Source organism: Temnothorax americanus, unplaced genomic scaffold, assembly GCF_048541705.1.
Source record: "Temnothorax americanus isolate GAGA-0224 unplaced genomic scaffold, ASM4854170v1 Scaffold39, whole genome shotgun sequence".
Classification (NCBI taxonomy): Eukaryota; Metazoa; Arthropoda; class Insecta; order Hymenoptera; family Formicidae; genus Temnothorax; species Temnothorax americanus.
In genome coordinates this window covers 626,260-646,978 of record NW_027509536.1, presented here as the reverse complement: position 1 = coordinate 646,978, position 20,719 = coordinate 626,260, and the positions used below count along the sequence as shown (strand labels likewise).

Genomic DNA, 20,719 nt, shown 5'->3' with positions numbered 1-20,719 from the left:
CGTCCGCCGCGTTCGCGTTCTAGAAATAGAAGGGGAATGGTAATCAAGATGGCGATGGGACTTCGTCTCTCGCGCGGGCAACTTCACGCGCCAAGAGTACCGCGGCGAGTGTCGCCACTCGCCTCGTCGCGGCGTCGCGTCGCCAGATTCGAACGCGTACCTGTGCGCGGGACTACGGCGGTTACCCCCTCCACTTATACATGCGTCCCGAACATGAAGTAAGAGTACGAGTTATCTTTCTTACTTCATGGTCCCGAACTAGCGGCAGTGCGCAGTGTGCGCACCCCGGCCGTTCTTGGTTTCGCCGGTTCGCGTTATCGCGTTCACGCACTTATTGTTAGATTTACCTCATCCCGAGAAACATATATATAATATACGATCGCCTTTTGAGATGAAATAAATATCCGAAAATATAATGATCGATTATTTGCGCGATAGATCTTCGGTCGAAAAGTATTGCGAAATGCGCGTTTCAACAGATCGTCAGTATGCGAACGTCAAATCTATTTTACGCGATGGTTAAATGTTACAAAATAAGCGATAAATATAGGTTCATTATAGGTTTTCGGTTACCATTTGATCGAATCGCGACGCCACTCGCTCTGGAGTCGATCTGTCCCGTGTCCGTCACGTTCAGCAAATGAACGTGAACGCGTTCCTGCGCGGCAAACTTCGCGGCCTTCGCGCGTCACGAGCATCGCTATAGGTACTACTTAAGGCACCTTTAGGGTGGCGTTTCATGACACGTATTTTTCGCGTACCGCGTAACCAATCAGAAGCGCGATTATGCGTAACCAAAAATGCGCAACGCTTCTAATTAATTACGCGGTTACGCGTTACGCGTAAAATATATGTGAAACGCGACCCTTAATTAATTCCGCACGATTATACATATATTTCTTCCATTTTTACAATAAATGCTATACACTTGCTTCACATAGCCGTTGTCGTTTCGCAATACTTTAATAATGCAAACTAAATATACAAGTAGAAATTGTAAACAGATATTCGTAATATACTTTTAATATCCGAAAATATAGTTGTTGTTTTATCTCGATTGTTCGCGCGATATTTTAACCGATTGAATCTTGCGAAATACGTGTTCTAGAGCCGGTTCTATACAATCAGTCGGATGTCGGAACGCAGCCAATGGTCCAATGAGGAAAATTCGTTTTCAAAAAAGAAATTCTCTCATTGGTTGCGTTCCGACATCCGACTACAACATACGACTGATTGTAGAACCGGCCTAAAAGATGGATTGAGCTTGTCAATTTCGCGTATTAACGTTATTTATTTTATCATATTACATTAAAAATGTTGAAATATCAAAAATTAAGAAAATTTTCAACTTAAATATTTTCTTAAATTATACAATTTGCTATAAATTAATAATTTATCGATGGAAGAAATCAGCAGATTCGCGGGGTATACTCCTTGATTATTACTTCTTGGCTCGCTCATGCCCTGAAGAAGGACTTTCTATTACAAGAAAAAGGATAAAGCATTATATTCTCGAATTTAAATAAGTATTATGCTTCAATAATGGAAATCCCGCTTAAACGTACGGAAACTTTTCGTGTTCTTTAGAGAGAACTGGCACCATTTGAGGCTCGTAACGAGCCTTGGCAGCAGAATTGCCGCGATCACAATGCAAAGGCGAAATCGTACGGGAAAAGTCTCTTTATCAAAGCTATATGGAAGGCGTTTCAGCGCATTAAAGGTGGCCCACACCGTATTATTACTTTCAATTTATTCTTCTCTCCTCTTCTCGACGATTTCGCGAGTGCGATGTGAAGTCGAATCGCCTCTAATAGATAAAAATGGCAAATGACAATAGTAGAGTTTAGAAGAAAGAGATATAATAGATTTATATTTTCAATAAGATCAGTTCCCGAATTTTTATTTTATTCGTAATTTGCTTTTCTTTCTTATAGAACTTTAAATAACATATAGTACAAAATAATTCAATTTTTTTGTTTCTTAAGGTCCTTATTGCACGTAACAAAGTTTTAGACGTAACAGTAAGGCCGTTAGAAAATAGACCAATCACATTCGATTATTCTTCAAGCTCAAGGAGACTAATCGACTGTGATTGGTCTATTTTCTTACGACCTTACGTAATTATGACTAAAACTTTGTTGCGTGCAATAATGGCTTTAAACGCTTTCAAAATGTTGATAGTTTCTACAATTTTCAAAGAATACTTGCAGTTTATATAATGATAAATTGATAAAAAATAATATTTCTCTACAAATAAATCATTTGTTTTTCTTAAATAACTCAATATTACAATAAGTTAGAGTTAGACACGTATATTATGTTTTACTCTAACTTAGGCCGGTATATTCATAGTTAAATCTTATATATTTAAGACCATCTTAAGTACGATCTTAAGATGTTATGAACCAATCACAGAGCCGTATTAGCATCTTATGACATTTATACTTAAGACAGTCTTGAAATAAGATCCGACAAGTGACCTAGTTTACACCGATCACTTGATACGCGTATTAAATAGTAAATAACTAGTAGGATTAGTTTGATTATTGGCTGATCAGCTCAAATATACTAATATACTATTATTCGATACGCGTATCAAGAGATCGCGGTAAACTAGGCCTATGAATACGGACCTTACTGCACTAGTGTGCACCAAGTTCAGCCAATCAATGCGCAGCTAAAAGAAACAGGCCCATAGATGCATGAACGCGAATCTAAGGCGCAAGACGTGCAACGCCGCAGCACCGCCGCCGCCCCGCCGCCGCCCCGCCGCCGCCCCGCCGCGCCGCGTCGCTCTCGGCGGGTAAAAAAGTTGATCGCACTGGAGACGAAGCCGCATCGCCATCTTAATTATCATTCTCCTGGCCCTTCCATTTCTAGAACGCGACGGACATATCATATGGGAGTTATGGGACAGATGACGGATCATCGGCTCCGCCGAACGAGTGGCGTCGCGATTCCATCGTATATGGTAATCGAAACCTATATTACACCTGTATGTTATCATTTGTCGCAGTATTTAACTATCGTGCAGTATAGATCCGACATTCGAGCATTGAAAATCTATTTGAACGCGTATTTCACAAGTCTTATTCGGCCGAAAATCTATCGCGCGAATAATCGTCTGAACGATTTCGGATATTCGTTTACAATTTCGTTGAGCATATTTAATTTGTACTGTAATAAAAAATAAAGATCGTCATGAAAGGCAAACCTATATTGTTTATCGTTCAAAAGGCAGGCAGAAAATGCATGAACGCGAAACTAGGGACAAGGCGCGCAGCGCGCAGCGCCGCAGCAGCACCGCCGCCGCCGCCGCATCGCTTTCGTCGGCTTTCGGCGATCGGCGAAGACTGCCGAAGTTGATAGTTGATAGCGCGGGAGACAAAGCCTCTTCCGTCATCGCCATCATCTTAATTACGTTCGCGTTCAATTGCAGAACGCACGGTAGCGGACACGGAACGGGTCAGTTTTTGAACGAGTGTCGATTCCTTTATTCGGTAAGCAAAACCTATGTTAAGCTTGCGTATATCAGTTGCTACAATATTTAATTATCGCGTAATATAGATTCGGCACTCGTACACGCTCCGGCATCAGGGATAGTGTCCCGCGGCATATACGTGTGTATGTCGACACACACATACATAATCGTCCTATTTGCGCTAAAGATGCAAAAAATCGGAGTGTTCTTTATTAAGTACTTACTTTTCGTGTCGTTGCTCCCTCGACTCCGCGCTTCAAGTCACACGTACGATACGCGCTTCGTGCGTGTGCGTGTGTCGACATACATATATGTGCCGCGGGATACCATTCCTGCCGGTGCGTGTACACAGATATAATTCATTCAAAGTATTTCAGAATATTTGTTCGGCCGGAAGATCTCGCGCGAAAAGTCATTTCACTATCTTGCAATTAGATGCATTTCATTGCATTTCTTAATTTATTTGTAATATATCGCGTATATATATATATATATATATATGAAATTTGTCATAATTTCGTACGCTCGCAATGTTTCTGCTGTCGCAATATGATTAAGATTTGTAATATTGTAGTTTAAATCATATCAGAATTAGATTTTTTTTATATTACATTTTATACAATTTAACATTTGAGAAAGTAATATTAATAAAACATTATTCTTTTTATTAAATATTTGTCGAGTTTACAAATAAGATGATACTTGTATGCAAAAATTATTCTTTAATGTATTTATTTCAGATATTATTTTTATTTGGATATATTTGTATGTGTTACAGATCAGTGTTGTATGAACTTCATACTCCGTTACAATTGCACTGCTGTGCATTATAACGCAACCTGAAGAATTGTAACAAATCTTGTGAGGAGATGAAGGAGGAGGTTTGACAATCCTCGAAGGAGGAAGCCTAGGAGAGGCATCGGGCGTCGGTGAAGCAACTTTGCTGTAAGCGTTATTGCTAATTTGTAAAATTAATTCTTTCTTCACTTTTATTTGGATCATTTTATTTTGATTTAAAAATAATAATTTAAAACATTAAACTATTACAAAATTTTATAAAAGTTATTGTTATAAAGAATTTTATAAACAAACATAATTATTTTAATAAATAATATATTTAATTGAAAGAAGATTAACGAATTTTATATATGTAAACATTATCTTTTGTATCATTAATTGTTTTGAACGCTAATTTAATTAGGATATTATGTTTTTATATGTTATAGAATCATCATAGCTACGTGGTTGCAATGGTGACTCCACTGTTGTGCATCAGTTGGTGAGTAACAAAAAATTTTATTAATAACGTAACAAATCTATGAAAATTATATAAAATATATACTCATGTATTGATATTATTGCGTAATTGTCTTAAAAATGAATATAAATCTTTTTTTATAAATTCTTTGCCTTAAAATAGATGACCTATAAACAATTGTATATTTAATCTTGGACTCATCTTTCTTTATTTGTTAGCTTAGTGTGCTAATGTGCTTGAGGCTACACTATAGCACAGATACATATACATAAAGAGAAAACAAAGCTCAATGGTCATTTAACTTTAAAAATACTAATAAAATTTAAATGACATGAATACGTTTTGGTAATATAAAACTATTATTTGTATCAAACATATTAAAAATGGTTTAATCTTTAAATAAAAAATAAAAGAAACTAAAAATATAAAAGTATATATTTTATATAATAATTTTTTTTTTATTTACGCAATAGAAATTGAAAGAACATATTTATATCTGAAGTTAGATCGTGATAAAAATAAATAGTTTTATACATATTAGTAAAGATTATTGAAGCAGATTTTTGTTAGATTAAAATTCACTAAAATAAATAAAAAAATAAGAAACAAATAAAGTTGTTTTGTAAATATAATACTGCCATTTTAAAAATATGAAGCATTTTTGCAGATTTATTATTAAAAAAAAGTTAGTACAATAAATTCAAATATTGTATATATGAGAAATAGAATAAAAGGATTATCTTTTGATAGGGAAAAAGTTATTAAATAAGATACATATTTTTCTTAATTTCTGCCCCAATTATTTGTCCAAGATAAAATATTTTGGAAAATGTATAATTATTTTAATAAATATATGATTGAGAAATTTCATACATATAGGAATTATCTTCAGAGAGACATAATCTATATATCATAATTCTTTCTATTAAATTATAAACAGAATATTTCTTTTGTGTGCAATAATTACTGTCTGACATAGTTATTTCAAACGGTGTTATTTGGATAAAATTGTATATGTTACAGATCAACGTTTTCTACAAACCTATGCATCGTCTCGCACATCAGTCGTCTCTTCAGGTTGTACCCGCGTGACGATGCGTAGGGTTATAGAACGTTGATCTGTAATTGACTTGTGATTGACTTTTTTATATTATATCATATATGAAAGTATTTTTCTTATTTAATTTAATCATTTATTCAAGTGTTTCAGAAAATAACGACTTGGAGAGGGTCGCATCGAGGGAATCCTACGCAGCAGACTATATCTAGATGGCCTGAAAGGAAGAGGAGACCTTGGGTAGAGGCATCGGGCGCCAGCGGACCAACCTTGCGGTAAATATTTTTTACTCTTGTGTAAAATTAATCATTTTTTTTGTGTTTATTTGGATAGTTTGATTTTATTCATTCAAAAATAATAATTAGAGATAAAGAAATAATTTAAAATTTTATAAAACTTTATTCTTGTGAAGATCTCTTTCGGAATGTATAGATATCATTATTTCAAAAATATTTAATTAAAAGATGAATAAAAAATTCACTTTTTATAAGAATTATTTTTTGAAAAATTAATCATTTTTAACGCTTTTTAACTTTATTTTAAATCTTATATGTTACAGAATCGACGTAGCTACGTGGCTGACAACTCCGCTGTTGCGCATCAGTTGGTGAGTGACAAAACTTATTTCAATAAAACGCCAATTTTTATTTAAGTATTTTTTTGCTTATTCATCCATATCTTGTATGACAAATTAATTTTATCACTTTAGTGAGTTGTAACAGATAGATATAGCATTGCTTTTTCGAGAAAACACAAAAAGGCAAATGTTGTTACATCGTCAGTTAATAGATCTGTAAGCTGATATCAAACGGTGAATCCGAATAGTATTGCAATAGACACGAAATGAATGTTGCGTGATCCTTTTATCAGCATTCCAATTGTTATGAGTTTTGCTCGTTGGACTTAAAAATAGTAATAGAATTCTTATTACATCTCTGGTTGACATATCTTTTTTTTTTCTCAAATTTCTTTTAAACGTTATTTTTGCAAACTCTTATATTATAAAGGGCTATACATATTACTACAAGAATGCTAAACATTTTAAAATATTTAAAAAGTAATTGTACATTATGTTAAAACGTGCGATGTAAAAGATCCTTAAAATCTTAAAATATGACAGAAAATATATAGAGCAGAAATTAATAAAAATTAGATTAGTAGAGCATACAAGTTAAGCATTAAATTATATATTTTTTCATTATACTATAGTGAAGGAGATATTGCGTACAATTATTTTTATATTACTTTTGTGAATATGTAACAGCTTAATAAATATGGTCATGGTGTGAGATCCCATAAATGCTTTTTTGCGGAAAAGTTGATTTTTTTAGATGCTCTTAGGTCTCACTAATTTTTACATCTCAGACAACGTACTTAAAATAATATACATTAAAAAAAAACAGATAAAAAGACTTTTTTCTGTTATATAAAATAAATTTTTAACAGTACAAAAATTGATGAAGTAAAGAAACATATGTATATGTTCACAATATTATAATGCCAACATGTTAAAATTTTTAAAGACATCGTACAAAAAAATTATATTGATAGTAACATATATGGTTGATAATAATTTACTGTGAGAGAAATTTATTATCATTCTTTGTGGATCTCACATCATCTATTCTGAATTTGTCATATGATATGTTTTTGAAAAAAAAATTCGTGTAATCAAGAGACACGGTAGTGTCTCGCGCCAAGTACACGCGGAGCGAGACCGACCGTGATAACAATATACGGACGTTGTGTACGAACTCATATTCGAGTAATCATGTCAAAGACGGGTTATAGATTTTTTCTCGGTTGGCGTGTCGCAATTTTTATTGAGTTCTATACGTTTGTAGTTTTATTTGCACGTTTATATCGAAAATACATCTGATATTCGAGAGAAATAGTCGAGTTTATTTTCGCTTGAAACTTTTGGTATATAGGTAAAGTTTTTTCTCAAGTTTAGATATAATTCGAACATATCGCAAACAAATATGGAATAATTGTTTGATTAATTTAATTTCGTACAATTAAATTAATTTTTTTGAATTAATATTTTGTTTAATTTTTTTTAGTCATATTTTGTGGTATAATCTACGCGCATGTATAACAATCGGATATTGATAATTAGCCGGCAATTAAAGTTTTTTTTTTCTTTCTAACAATCTACTGGCCTGAATACGGCTAGAATATAAACGGTCAAGATCGACGAAAGGTAGGTCCAATTTGATCTGAAAAGTTAACGGTATTATGTAAGGTAGGTCAATAATGTTGACCAAGCTTGACAAAAGGTATATAAATAAGATAATACATGGGTATAAAATATTTTTTCATATACATACGATTGCACATAATTACAAACTGAAATAGAAAAACATTGTCAGTGCCTCTATAAATTAAAGCTGATTAAATTCCAATCTATATGCGGTTTAAGATTCCTATAATATAGAGTCTATATATCATAGGTCAATTGTACTCGAGCGATTGCAAGCACAGTTGATCTAGAAATCAAAACATGAGTATATTGGCAGAAATATTATTAAAAAACTTGCGCGGGTAGGTAGAAATACCATCAAAAGTCCGTAGAAAAATTATCATTAAAATTTTAAATATTATTAATATATATATATATATATATATATATATATATATAATATTTAAATATTATTAAAAAAATAAAATTAATATAAGAAGTTACAAGAAAAAATAAGATATGGGTATAGAAATAAGAAAAAATAAAAATAAAATGGGAAAGAAACAAGTAATAATCCTTATTATGAAAAGTTATTTCTTGTTGGTTCTCATGGAATGCGTTTATGATAATGTCTCATTGAAAATTGAGAAGGCGGAGAGGGATCTATTGCATGGTAGGAATTAAATCCGAATTTTATTTATTAGTTTTAAATTATTCAATATTTATGTTAGGATTTTTAACAAATGACTATGTGCGCTCCAAATAATTGTACGCAATATCTCCCCTTCACTATAGTATAATGAATAAATATATAATTTAATGCTTAACTTGTATGCTCTATTAATATAATTTTTATTAATTTCTGCTTTATATATTTTCTGTCATATTTTAAGATTTTAAGGATCTTTTACATAGCACGTTTTAACATATAATATACAATTACTTTTTAAATATTTTAAAATGTTTAGCATTCTTGTATAGTAATATGTATAGCCTTTTATAATATAAAAGTTTGCAAAAATAACGTTTAAAAGAAATTCAAGAAGAAGGAAAGATGTATCAACCATCAGAGATGTAATAAGAATTCTATTACTATTTTTAAGTCCAACGAGCAAAACTCATAACAATTGGAATGCTGATAAAAGGATCACGTGACATTTATTTTGTGTCTATTGCAATACTATTCGGATTTACCGTTTGATATCAGATTACAGATCTATGTAACTGATGATGTAACAACATTCGCCTTTTTGTGTCTTCTCGAAAAAGCAATACTATCTATCTGTTACAACTCACTGAAGTGATTCACAATACAACACGATGCAATATATGTATTTACGTGCTCATACAATAATATAAGATATTATAAAAGCTCACGTTTAAGAAGTATAAAAGGAATTTAAAACAGGAAAAAAACATTAACTGGAGATTCAAGAAAAATTGTTAACATTTTCAAATGCAATATATAGATAATAGTTCGTAACTGAAATAGCAATTATGTAAATTTATATGAATGATTTAATTGAGTTACTCAATTAACTTAAGTCGTTTAATTGTATGAAATTTCTAACTGCTTTGAGAGATGATTTATTTTATTGTATTTTTTTTTTGATGCTTGATATGTAATCAAGTATATCTTTTAATAACTAAATTCTTCTCTGACATTATTTCAGATACATAACATTTTTTGGAAAACTTTCCAAAAACTCACATAAGAAATATTAAAATAATTGTTCAAAAGTATTCAAAATTTGGGATAATAGTCTTTGCACAACTGCACAATTATTTGCAATATATTCGGACAATTATTTCCCAGAAATTGTCTAAATATTTCACTTAGATCATAACATTTATCAGTAGTTCAAGTTTAGTTTAGTTGTTGCCTGTGTCAGTTACCGTTCAACGCAGTTATAGTATTCATGAATAGTTAGTCTTCTATGTTACCTTCACTCTGTCAGACCTTTGCTCTCCATTACCTGCATTTATCTGCATTTAACTACTTTGTGTTTAATTTTGCATTGACATATATAGAGAATACATATACAATTCAAAGGAACCGTAGTTGTATATTACAGGCATAGTAATGAGTGATAATGTAAAGAATAGTATTGTCCACCGATTCTATATATCTATCTATCTCTCTCTCTTCTATATAAAATAAGAAATAAAGTAAATACTTTTTAGATATTTTACTTTTATGTCAGAGTACATAAAAAGTGTATTATGTATATATTGCCCAGTAAAATGACAAAATTTGGAGAAAATAATACTGACTGGGCTAAAACTTTGTAAACAGGCTTGTTTTAGGGTACTATTTAACATATTAAAAGTCCCCATGTGTAGACGCTACGTTGCGGGCAGGGGAGAGTCCAAAAGGTCCAAAAAACCAGTTTTTCACAAATAACTCGTAAAATATCAATTTTACGGAAATTTATGTAGATATAAAAATTGTAGCTTACAAAATTCCGTACAATATCGTTTTTTATTCAAGTCTGTACTACCAAATGGAGCGGAGATAGAATTTTTTTAAACACCGCTAGTTTTGCGACGCAACAAAAACGAAAAAAAAAACAAAATTGTTTGTAATTAGATTCTCTACAACTTCTATTTAAAAATTTCTTGTTTCAAGAGTCCATTTTCGAGATTTTAGCGAAAAATGCGCGACACGCGTACGCGTTTTTGTTGCGTCGCAAAACTACCGGTGTTTAAAAAAAATTCTATCTTTGCTCCATTTGGTCGTACAGACTTGAATAAAAAACGAAATTATGCAGAATTTTGTAAGCTACAATTTTTATATCTACATAAATTTCCGTAAAGTTGATATTTTCCAAGTTATTTGCGAAAAACTGGTTTTTTGGATCTTTTGGACCCTCCTCTGCCCGCAAAGTAGCGTCTATACGTGGGGACTTTTAATATGTTGAATAGTACCTTAAAACAAGCTTGTTTACAAAGTTTCAGCCCAGTCAGTATTATTTTCTCCAAATCGATAAATTTCGAGTCATTTTACTAGGCTAATATTTATATATACAAATATAATAACATTTCTAAAAACGTGTTTTTATTAAAATTTTTAACATATTGTTATCTATGAAGTTTTCCAATTTTTAATTGTCTTAAATTAAAACTTTATTTACTTAATATAAATTAACCAAACACACACACACACACAAGCTAATAGCGTTTTTCACTGGCAGAGCCGGTGCGCACTCAGTGCACATTAAAGCCGTCGTACACAAACCAACGTAAAGTGTATGTTTAATATAATTGGGTTAAATCATGAAATCCTCAATATTTTTTATTGCACTATTTGGTAAAATATGTACTGAGTATTTTATCAGTCGAAATATTTGCATTTTACTTTAAATATTAGAGACTAAATCAGTGTACAACGGCTTTAATGTGCACTGAGTGCGCACCAGTTCTGCCAGTGAAAAACGCTATTAGAAGAGATATTCGATATTTTCGAGACGCGTAAATATAGACTATCAATCTATATAGATCTATATAAATTTAATTTTTTATATCTTTATACAATTTGCGATTATCTACTGAATGATCATATTACAACATTTCAAGGGTACTTGTCATCATTTTTTATATCAGCAAAGTCAATCGTTCGTTTACACACCCCGCAATTCACGTCGTCCTTATTTACGTTTCTTTGTGTGCGTATTTCATCATCATCGTTAATCATAGTCTTATGGACAATCGGTGTATATATTCGACAGATATTGATTGAATGTACGAAAAACTCTGCTCACGTCATCGTCTCATTAATAGAAGAAGCAATACAAATTCTGTCCATGAAAAAAAGATTTGCTTCAATGTGACAACTTAATTATTTGTTTTATGTGATATAAGAACTAGATAAAACATTTACAGGATACGTTAGTAAATGTTAATAATTTAAGTATTTAAAGAAAAATAATTATTGGAGGAATATTAATGATAAAACTTACACAAGTGCATAATCGCTGAATAAAATTGAAGGTACAAAAGGTGATATATTTAAAGATTTTTGCAAATGGATGAAATAATTGTTTTATATACCATTTTAAAGTGAATTAAACTTATTATATGAATCTTAATATATATTATACGTTTCGGAAGTACCTCAATATATTATTTCACGAGAAAGTTTTAATTTAAGTTTCTTCACGGGGTTCTGATTTCACTGAACAGTACTTTCATCGCGCACGAATTATACTGATGTACGTTCGAGGAAGAGAGAAAATGCTCTCGGCGGAGTTCTACGGGCGATATTACTGCAAGATTAATAACTCCCTTCCTTTCGATTTCGTTTCTTAGGACCGCCAGAAGAAACATATAGCCGGTTGATTGCGATAAGGAAATTTGGGCTTGTAAATCTACGGAAATCCCCGATGCGGCCCTAGCAGGCGCGAGCCGGGGAGAAGTCGACGGGAGGTAGGGGATTGGTGTGGGACTGGCTTCCCCCGGGTATGTTTATCTACCGGGTGTGCCGTTTGAATTTAACCGCGAGCAGGAGGTGAGGGCTTATCTTTTATCGGAGATTCCCGGAGTTCGGAGACTGGGTTTGGCCAACGGCCAAAATGGTAATGCAACCCTCGCGCCAGCAGCCACCGCTGCCGCCGCCACGCTTGAGCTTCATCGAATCACATATTCCGATATTCACTCTTCGCTTCTCTGTATGACTCTTTTCTCCTGCCGCAACCGAGGTGACGAAAAGGGTGGACGTGAAGTAGATAGAGAAGAGGTGAAATCCGACGCAACATCTGCAAACGGAAGAACTTTCCGCTACGCTTTTTATGACGACGATTTCGGCACGCGTTAATTATGGACTAAAAGTGCTATTTATCAAAACAAATATTAAATGCATTTATGCATCGTGAATACGTATTAAAGGAGTGATAGAACAATTTCACATTTAATGATAAATTTCGAATATTGCGGTGAATCCTTTTAGAACATTAAAATTTCATTAACGCCGTTACATTTTGAAACTCTGTAATGCGATATTATATATCATTTATATATTAAAGGTAGTACAAATTATATTGCATAAAATTAATAACAAAAGATGTAACATATTGAAACATTGAGCACACATACATACATGGCAAAAAGCAGTTAACAATTAAAATTATTTAGCAGTTTATTAAAGCAAATGTTCAAACAATTATTAAAATGTTGTTTTTACAAAAATTATGGATAATTTTAGATTATACGCGTATTATATGCGTATTATCATCAATTGTGAATTGAAAATAAAGAATGAATTTTTAAAAAGATATATCAAAATCTACGTGTAAGATGTGAGCCGATTAAAATAATATAATGTCCAAGAAGGAATATCACTTGGCCAGTAACCGAGGGTACATATTTTTTGATGTGCAAAAGAAAGACAAATTCAAAGGCGGATAAAATTTCTATTCACATATGTAAGTATACCGCATACTCGCTGCGTGAATGACGGTTCAATTTAATAGAATGCAGCGTGCCGGCATAAACAGAGATGAAATTTTATGGAAGCACGACTTTACCCGAGTGCAGCTTTACACAATAATGAAATTCTATTTTTCTCTCTCCGCTCTCGCTTTTCCCATACCGCAAACGGCAGGCTGCTTGGCATTCTGATCTTGTGTTTTTTCCTCGATACGAAATAAAAATGCCCGCGGTGCGTTTTGATTGCACCGTCACGACGGTTTTCGATCCAAATACCAATAAAGAAACTTTTCATTAAAATCGCTAGGCTCCCTCTCGCTTCAAGCGACGCTGCTGTCAACGCCAGCCGAACCAGTACAACGTAATCGATAATCTATTTTTCCAAAAGGCAAGGATGTACAAACCCGTTTATGGTCCGTAGTCTTTTCACGTTTATGACAACAGCTGGTGATTCCCTATCATCTTCGGAGATCATTGAACAGTAATATCGGAAAACAATTCCGTAGGATGTAGATTTACCATCTTGTAGGACGTGTGATAAATGTGAATCTACGAAATCACGAGTTGCCCAACGGCCGTTCTTTCGCGTTCGGGAAAATAAGTGACTACTGCGCACAATAACGGGAAACTGTGGAATAGCTACCAAGGCAAAATGGTGGTAAGAAGAATCTCGTATTCGTGACTTTAACGTACTTGCGTTGACGTCGAAATGTATGTGTAGCAGTTAAGTTGAAATACGATAAAAACGTACTATAAATCTACGTGCTTTCGCCTTCGGTACAAGAAAATCCATCTGATATACGGATAACAATATCGATTACACCAACCATATCGGAATTGAATGAATTGTTCTTAAAGAATTTCCAGATGCTTTCAATATGTTGAAAAGTTATTTTCTTAATAAAAATTCAGCGTTACGGAAATACGATAAACACGTAACAAATATACAGTATGCAATGTAACATACGAATAATAATAATAATAATAATAATTTTGCGCGAGACAATATCTTTTTTATTAAGAAGTTAAACTTTTCTCTGAAAATTGGGTATAATCGTTCATCGTGTTCTACAGTGGTAGAACAAAAGGGTATTATGAGAATTTAACAAGTATTATGGTCTCATTGGGTAATTGCTTTTTGTACCGAGAGGAATAAAGTATAAGGAAAAGAGGAAAAGAGGGAAACAAAGTGGAAGAAAGACGAAAGGAAAAAGAACGGAAATTAAACGGATGACTCGTTGCGTGTTCATACTTGTTCTCCACATCGCGATCAAGAAACGACGCCTAGGTAGATACCTAAGCCATCCTTTGAAAAATCCGAGGGAATCGGTATCACAAGGGGTGCATTCGGGGAGACGCTATTAATGCTATAAACGCAAACGCTATGAACTTCGTTCGAGGAGCCAATAGCGCGACAGCGATAGCAAGTTCTCCGAACGCAGCTTAAGCGCCAATAGTATTTCGTGCTTCACCTCGAAAATAATAGCAAAAATAGCGCGAGTGATGACGTCACGCTGCCTTTACAGTGACGTTATCATCGTATATCACAGCGCCACAAAGCGTCTCCTCGAACAGTTTTGGACGATAATTGTGCTAATAGCGTGCTCCCCGAATGCATCCAAGGGCCGCAAAACGTCAGCATAAAGGAAGGAGGAGGGGAAATTTAATTTCGACGATGTGTACCCGCAAAACGAGCGCAACGGTGGTCCCCGTGAATAAAATCGCGTCGTCTGTCGCGATATACGTGCATGACCGTAAAGGAGAAGCGCGCAACACGGCGGAAACGGAACCCGAATAGACCGACAATCGATTCTCTGCCGTGCAAAGTCGCACATTGCATACAAAGAGAAAGAAAAGAAACGGGCATGGAAGAAAGAAACAGTGTACGAGGAGAAGAGAGAGAGAGAGAGAGAGGGGAGGGGGTAATAGAATAACAACGAGAGGGAGAGGGAAAGAGTGATTGAAGGAAGAAGAGAGACAAAAGGAGATAGAAATAATAAATGCAAGAGACTAAGCGAGAGAAAGAAAGTGAGAGAAGTGAAAAAAAGAAGACGTTGAGAAAACAAGTAAAAAAGAAAGGTAAAAAAACAATGAAGACGAAGAGTGAGTGAAAGAAAGAAAAAGAGTAACAAAGGAATAGGGAAGGAAGAAAAGAAGGAAAGAAAGTGAGAGAATGAGAGAAAGAGAGAGAGAGAAAAAAAATTATGAAAGTTTTCTCTATATAGTTATTTTTTAAAATATATACGTGTCCGATAACTATTTTTATTATCTTGTAATCTTTATCTATATAAAAAGCCATCTACATTTTTAAAAATAATTTATAAAAGTTTTTAATAAAAAGTAATTATTAATTATTAAGCGTGCGTCGAGACAAAATTGATTAAAATTTATTATAGATTTTATTACTATTGTACACTTTCACGTTTTCTGGATTATCCTGTAGATGTATGAACATATCTATGAAATGGTGAGTGCTGGCAGATGTATTTTGGCAAAGAACCAAGGCTCTAATGTTATCCGGCAACAACGAGAAGCGGTGGATATAAGGCATCGCAAAATTATCGTCACTCAAGAATTTACTGTTTGCTACGAAAGCGCCAAACACCTCGGTGATATCGCGCGAGAGAGAACTCTTCCTCACTTTACTTCTTTTCGCTTGTTCCTTTAGCGTTGTCTCCCCCCATCCTTTTATACGGTAGCCCGTTTTTCCGTTTCCATTGCGTACTTCGCTTTGCCTCGAATCGCGACTGCCGCACGCGAAAATCCAAGAAATAAAATTGCTTCTTTCCAGAGACTTGCTTCCGCAAATATATCTAGTAGAGTCTCAATGCAGTTTCAAAGACAGCTTGCAACTTGTCAAGTCGAAAGGTCATCTTTAATTTGGAAAGAAAAAGCTTTGCTCCCTCAGAGTCAGCCTAATCAATTCATGTCGACATAAAGGGTAACAATGCCTTTGATATATTCTGACCGTTCTTATTTATTTATGTAAGAATCTTAATTCTTAATTGTTCTTAATCCTATTTATAATCTCATTCTTATAATACAATAGTTTAGTAAGATAATGCAATATATAAGAGCGAGACACTTAATATATTGCTTTCGGATTTTTAAGAATAAACGCAAAAGCGTGCCTTTCAAAAGATATAAAGAGATTAAAACGTTCCTACAGACAGAAGCTATTTTTACGTTATTATATTAATTGCTTAGAGGTATTTCGGAGAGCTAATAAATTCTTTTTTTGAGATTAATATGAATCATTAACAGAAAGCTTATTAAACGTATCTCACGACGTATCTCATGTTTGCGAGGAACAAATATCATTTTTGCTCAAACTAGGTAACTGGCTGTTTTACGTTTAACGTTTCCGCAATAATTCATCCTCGATTCTTTGTCCGTTACAATTTTTCCACTGGTTTTTTGTATCGAGTCTCCAAAAGTTTCACTATATAATACGGCCGACCGCAAGTAATCGAGAGGACCGGCCATTCTTTTCTCAGGAGGAGAGAAAGGGGTTCATAAAGTAACGTGAGCGATCCTCCGCTTTCGGATAAACGAACCGTGTCGCATCGAAAGGCAAAGGAAGCAGCAGCTTCTTTGTCGCAAAAAACAAAATCCGTCAGAAACTCCGCGAGTCGGCCATGCGTGATGCAGCCCCGAGATGTTACCGCGGAATATTTTCATGGCGCATTTCCGCCCCGGGTACGATGCTTTATCACGGACGCGTCGGAGAACTGCACAAATTTATGGAAATCTTGCATACGTATTGGATAAAAGTGTTTTATGAGATAAGCGGGGACGACGGGTTGCGTTGCCAAACATTCGGCGGATTTAATCTGCTCCTTTCGCGCTGAAAGTTGCGAGAACGGTGGAAATGTACTCGCGAGAGTGAATGTACGCCTCGCAATGAGATGGCATCGCCGGGATTTATAAACCTGCTTCCGTTCCCGCGATTTTACTTTTCATTCCATTGAAAACGTCGACAGATCCGCGACTGCGATAATTGGAACGTCATTCGAATCCAGAAGTAGTTCCAGTTAAACAAAGAACTGACGTAAATGAGAACAAGTAATTATGATAAGAATCGAATCTTCGGCTGAAATCAGAAGAGCATATAACGTATCATACAATCTGCGAATTGCAAAGAACAAAAAAATTAAAAATATATAAAGATAAGCTCAACATTGCTAGTTTCCTAATTACTTGTGACATTAATTTAATTAGCATATCGATATTCAACTATTATTAATAACAAATACACATTTGTAATGTTGCACATTTATTTAGGCAATTTACGCATAAAAATCAGTAGATTACAAGTTATTATAAAAATTGTAATATAATGATATATAATGACATTATCTTTCAAAAGAATCAGTTAATTGGATGTTAATTAAAGAATAAAACTTTTGAAATTTTTTCACGTTTATAATTGGATTAGAATTTATGAATCGTGTAGATCGCTTGGAAAACTGGACGACTAATGTTACAAAAGTTAAATGGAAACGAATTAAGCTGATAATAGCCGATAAGCCAAAGTCTCAATTGGCCTTTGAAGCATGTTGATAATGGCATGCCATTGTGATCGAACCTCCCAAAGAACTAGTCTCATAAAATGTTCTTTCAAGAGAACTTCGTGCTTTCTTGTTCTGATGAACACACTAAAAGTCAAGTGTTTTGCACGTTCATCTTGGTCATGTATCGTTGCATTATGTAACAAATTCTTAAGTTTCAGTTCCTAAGCGATACTTATTTTACATTAAATAAATTTTTTTTATTTATTTAAGATCTTTCTTAAATAAAAAAATGAAAAATCTCTTAATTTTGATTATTTATGACAAGATTATTTATTGGTTTGAAGTAATCTCTCATATTCTTAACGCAAATTGCATAAAAGAAAAATGAACTCCAATCTTTAATTAAAATAATTAAATTTTTCGTTCTATTTTTGAGAGAGCGCTGGATTTATATATTCTGCGATAAATTTTTTCGAAAAATATCTATTTTATTAAAATAAGATTACGTTTAAACAAAAATGCGCAAAATATAGTTCGATAGAAAATGCATCACGAAGTGATTTTCTTGTCTTTGCATTTTCGCTGACACAGCATCTTACTTTATAAATCCTATAATAAAAGAGAGTCCTGGCGTTACTAACTGATCGTTATCCTTGTCGGGAACTTTACAATGAAGTAGTTCGTAACTTCTGTTCTGATCAGGCTGCATCCTAAGAAAACAAAGTATATCCACGACGGAAGAAAATCGTTACCTCGCCAGCCGCTACTACATGCCGTAAAGCAAAAAGAGTCCTCACTTTATAAACATATTTGCGAAGCTCTCTCTCTCTCTCTCTCTCTCTTTCTCTCTTTCAGACTTTGTGTACCGTTTGAAAAGTAGACTCTTTAGATTAATAAATAGGAAGTGCTTTTAAGAATTTCCAACGAGAGTCGAGGATTTCCTCTCACAATTGATTATTATTTATATCACGTTGTTGGTTCGTTCATCTACTAGCATACTTGATAATTATTATTGCAATAAATATGTGACATGTAATATTTTAAATTATGTTATTTTAAATCTAAAAAGTATCATTTGCCTATTAACGAACATATTAACGAATAATCACGAAAAGATATAAAAGTTGAAAAACGTGAAAAAAAGAAAAAATTGGTTCATTGAAACGTGCATGGTATGCTAAATATTAATTGACAGTCAACTGTTAATTTAATTGATCGGTACCATTAAGCGTCGGTTCTAACACTACCAAGATTAAATGCTGACAATCGTAAATCTTCACCGTAAAAGCTAAAGAGAACTGTGTCTGATTTATAACCCACAGTTAAGTTAACGTATGGCGGTGTCGAAAAAGCCGCGGTAATATATGTCGTAAATTGAAAAGTAACCTCTATACCGAGAGAATGCGAGTTGACCTGTTAATTCTTGACGATCGTTTTATCGAGTCTTACTTAATTCAGCGTATCGTCCCTCTTTACTTAGCGCCGCGCGGACAGAGGAGGCTGCCCACGAGATAATTAAACTCCCGGCTCGGCTCGAATGCCCGGCAAGTATTAATGGAATTTATAATGGTCTTTTTGTGAAGGCACTTTAAGCCGACGAACCCGTGAAACTCTCCTCCCGAGCGGCAGACCTATAGGGATCGTTTCTGAATGACGATGATTTTGAAACGCGATAACGCCTATTTCCTACATAAATAATAAGTTCAGACCCAGATAAAGGGGAAATCTATGTATACAAACGAATAATATGCAATTCTTTATAACTTTGTGATATACAATTTTTAAAAATACTATCTACTATTCTTCTATTGCACAAAATTCTTTCACAAACAAAAATATTTAATAGACGTCATAATTTTCACGTTCACGATTATCATTTTTCTCCAAAATATTCTCTACAAATTTTCTCTATTCTGGTCAATAAAGAAAATTTATCTTGTGATTTTAAGCTTTCACGAGAAAGCGCTTCCTCGCCGATTGTGCCACGATTTACCGTACACCCTGTATAGATTTATAGCCATGTGGTGAACTCGCCGGATACCTTTTAACGCCAACGATTTTCGATCGCTGAATTTCTTCGGGGGGTAATTCGATTCGACGTGCGGCGCGGCGGTTTGTTATGCCCTTTGCCTGTACGAACGTGATGACAACGTCGACGACGTTCTCGGAATACTCTTATTCCTGTCCAGCGTCTCGGGATGAATTGGATTTTTACGGCCACGAAGTAGGCTAAGGAAATAAGGAGCGAAAGGGGGATGGCTGCGGCGGCTGCGGATTCGAGGGAATGAGCGACGCCGGCCGGAATCGAATAACAACGCTTTCTTGAGAGTGCCTCGGCCTCAGTCGGAATAATAAGGAGTCCGTTCCCTCGAGATCGAGAAAATCGATCGCACCCTATCACGTCCATCTCGCATTATTGCCACCGGCTGTTTCCGACAACCCGCCTCCATCCCCCTTACGTGACGACGTCTGAATGTGGCTACGCTTGGACGGGGGGTGCTATGGTCTTGTGCTCAGGGCCGAATTAAAGATTTTATAACCAAAAACCACTTTTTTAACGCATTAGACTCCAAAATTCTGGGATTTTCTAAACGTATTTTACGTGTAATGCGATAATTTTAAGTAATTAATATAATACTTTATACTTTCCACATTAAGCTTTGCATTATTGTCTTTGTTTTTCGTGTATTATTATGTTATGAATGAATTAATTTAATTGCTTCAAACTGAACGATATTATATTTATATAGCAGTATTTCAAATAAAATTTAACGAGAAATGGTGATTAAAAATGTTAGATCGC

The 20,719-nt window shown here is 34.1% G+C and overlaps 1 long non-coding RNA gene across 2 annotated transcripts; it reads left to right on the top strand.

The window, feature by feature from the left end:
- Positions 1 to 2,896: 2,896 nt before the first annotated feature.
- On the top strand, positions 2,897 to 13,120 carry LOC143902235 (uncharacterized). Of its 2 annotated transcripts, XR_013258306.1 has the most exons (7): positions 2,897 to 2,971; positions 3,440 to 3,500; positions 4,260 to 4,426; positions 4,708 to 4,760; positions 5,950 to 6,071; positions 6,356 to 6,403; positions 12,287 to 13,120. It is a non-coding gene; the product is annotated as an uncharacterized LOC143902235 (long non-coding RNA). The 2 variants fall into 2 exon arrangements; XR_013258305.1 differs by lacking the exon at positions 2,897 to 2,971 and having other exon boundaries at positions 3,380 to 3,500.
- The last annotated feature ends 7,599 nt before the right edge of the window (positions 13,121 to 20,719 follow it).